Source organism: Cryptomeria japonica, chromosome 2, assembly GCF_030272615.1.
Source record: "Cryptomeria japonica chromosome 2, Sugi_1.0, whole genome shotgun sequence".
Taxonomy (NCBI): Eukaryota; Viridiplantae; Streptophyta; class Pinopsida; order Cupressales; family Cupressaceae; genus Cryptomeria; species Cryptomeria japonica.
This window is the reverse complement of record NC_081406.1, coordinates 39,258,527-39,261,403: the sequence shown is the minus strand read 5'-3', so window position 1 is coordinate 39,261,403 and position 2,877 is coordinate 39,258,527. Positions and strand designations below refer to the sequence as shown.

At 34.5% G+C, this 2,877-nt stretch overlaps 1 long non-coding RNA gene across 1 annotated transcript; it reads left to right on the top strand.

Annotated features, from left to right (window-relative positions):
- The first annotated feature begins 396 nt into the window (after nucleotides 1-396).
- Nucleotides 397-1,272, top strand: LOC131047391 (uncharacterized). Its single transcript, XR_009106127.1, has 4 exons — nucleotides 397-482; nucleotides 744-770; nucleotides 917-1,018; nucleotides 1,134-1,272. It is a non-coding gene; the product is annotated as an uncharacterized LOC131047391 (long non-coding RNA).
- Nucleotides 1,273-2,877: the final 1,605 nt, after the last annotated feature.

Genomic DNA, 2,877 nt, shown 5'->3' with positions numbered 1-2,877 from the left:
AATGTTTGGTCCAATTATTGGTTTGTAGGTGTTGACAGGGGACCAAATGTCCCAGATTGATGACATCACGCTCTGAGCAATTGATTTTGGCCTACAAGGCTATACGGTATCATATTTTGTACAAGCTTTTTTATGTATTGTTTTGATGGAATATGAAAGTCATTTCATTTTAGATTTTTTAAATTATGTTTAATATATTATCTATACTAATATCTCATGTTAATTTTAATTTTTTAGGGTACTCCCTTCGCGTCTAGGCCTCGTCCTAAGAAAAAGAATTCCTCAAAGACGCCAAAATGTGGGAAGAAGGTAATTGAACACATTTTTAGTTGTACAATTGTTTGAAAATATTGAAATCGAGTCTTAGTTGGGGTTTGTAGATTGATTAGTATTTTTTGTCTATTTTACATGTACAATGGCCATTGAGCTATGTGGATTTGTTGAATGCACCTGATTCGCCCATGGATCAAGAGAGGGCGGAGGTATGTATCTCTACTTTATTTTCTTGATTTCATGATTATATGCATGTGTACATGTGGACTTGTGATAAATTAATATCTTAGAATTTTTCCATATAGGAAATATCCATAGTTGCTTCATCAATGGTGAGCCCTCCTCCATGCACTAGAGAAGCATCTTAGGATCCAATACACTTTTTTTTTATATATTACTTTAATTGTTTTTAACCTACAATACTTATCATTATATTAATTGTATTTAATCTTTGATCATTTTTTGTATAGGTAATAGCAACATTTTCTCCATTGATGGTGAGCCATCCTTAGTCTATTGGAGAAGCATCTCAGGCACCAGTACATCATTGTTCTCTATATTATAGATTTTAAGTGTTTTTGATGTATTTATGCTAGTACATTGTATTAATTGTACATTTAATCTACAATAGACCCCTTCGCAGTTTGGCCATAACGTGGATCCCTATAATTTTGTCTTCAAGAAAACTCTTAAGAGTGGCAAGAAGAGGAGAGTGAAGACATTAGCTCCGAGATCAGCCGATGAGGTAATCTATATTTTAATTGCAAAGGAATTATAGTTAAACGCATAGTTATGTTGTTAATTGTGAACTATTTTCTACAAAAGAATTCTAACTTGGCTTTTGAATTGTGGTTTTACAGCCATCTGCAGAACTACGTACTGCATCGAAGAGGCTTGATTTTGATGATCCATCACAAGTTTAGGATCATATAGTGTTAGTTGTGGTCATAGAATGACCAATACATGTAGATATATTCTACATTTTTATTGTATATTGATTTGGAGATGGCATATGCCACATTTTTGTAATACTTGTATTGACTTGGCAGACATGCCTTTTTTGATATATATATAAATGTTGATATTCAATCCAATAAATATGTACTGAGTTAATTATTTTGTATTCATTGTATTTCATGGTTTTCCTTTTATAAATTTAATTGATCATTTGCATATGTAATCAACAATATGAATATAAACAACAAAAATCTATGATATAAAACATTGCAATCATGGAATATGATTTGATAAAATTTCTAAAATGTTGAATTAACCCTACAAAAATCCTTGTATTCAGTTAATTATTGTGTATTTGATGTATTTGGTGTCTTCCCTTTTATAAATTTAAATGAATATTTGCCTATGTAATCAACAATATGTTTGTGGTTCGAGACCACCCTCATGCTCGCAATGGTCAAATTTTGGTTCTCATGTGCACAAACCGATGTCATGAGCACATCTAGGTGGGAAGTTTTACACTAGGCATGCTCCTCATATGCATCCCAAAGCGTCAGAACGTCGAGAGTCATACCCTACCGACACGATCTCTCAAGTGCCCTGTGTCGAAAAAATTATCAAACTTTGACGGACTGTTTCTTTCAATCTAGGACACATGTGATTGATCCATTTGAACCTATGGGGTCGCGTGAGGCTCCTCTACAATGGCCTATCTCATTTTTTGACGACTCAAAGCCATTTACGATTGGTAGCATTTTTCACCTGCTACAAAAACTGTCAGTTGTATGCAATGCAAAGTTGCAAGATAGGATAGAATTGATTAAGTTCATCATGTGCACAAACCGACGTCATGAGCGCATTTGGGTAGCCAGGTTTATGCTAGTAATTCTCCTCATGTGCATCCCAAAGCACCAAAACGTTCAGATTCATACCCTACGGGCGTGATCTCTCAAGTGCTCTGAGTCCAAAAAATTAACAAACTTTGACGGACTATTTCTTCCAATCCACGATACATATGATTTTTCTGTTTGAACCCGTGGGGTCATGAGAGGCTCTTCTACAATGGCCTATCTCAGTTTTTGAAAAATTAGAGCCATTTTCAATTGGTAGCATTTTTTCGCCTGTTGCAAAAACCGCCAGTTGCATGCAATGCAAAGTTGCAAGATAGGCTAGAATCGATTTGGTTTGTCGTGTGCACAAACCAACATCACGAGTGCATTTGGGTGGAAATTTTTACACTAGGCATGCTCCTCTCGTGCATCCCAAAGCGTCAGAACATCGAGATTCATACCCTACCGGCACGATGTACAAGTTGCTTGACAACGTTTTTGACAATTTTTTGACAATAATGATAATTTTTGTCAAATTGTATCTAGACTCAATCTATGACTCCTATGACCCGATAATGACTCAAATAATTTTCCATGATTATACAAGAATCAATAATTCTCATGATTGACCTTATCACATCACATAAACTCAAAACATAGGCACAAAACATAGACACAAAAAATAGTCACAAAACATTGTCACATATTATTCAAAAATTTGCCTCTGAATATGGTCAAATCAGCTCTTGGCTATTTGAATATACAAAAACATATCTTACAAATCATCTCATGGGCTTTTATAAAAAAATTGGCATTA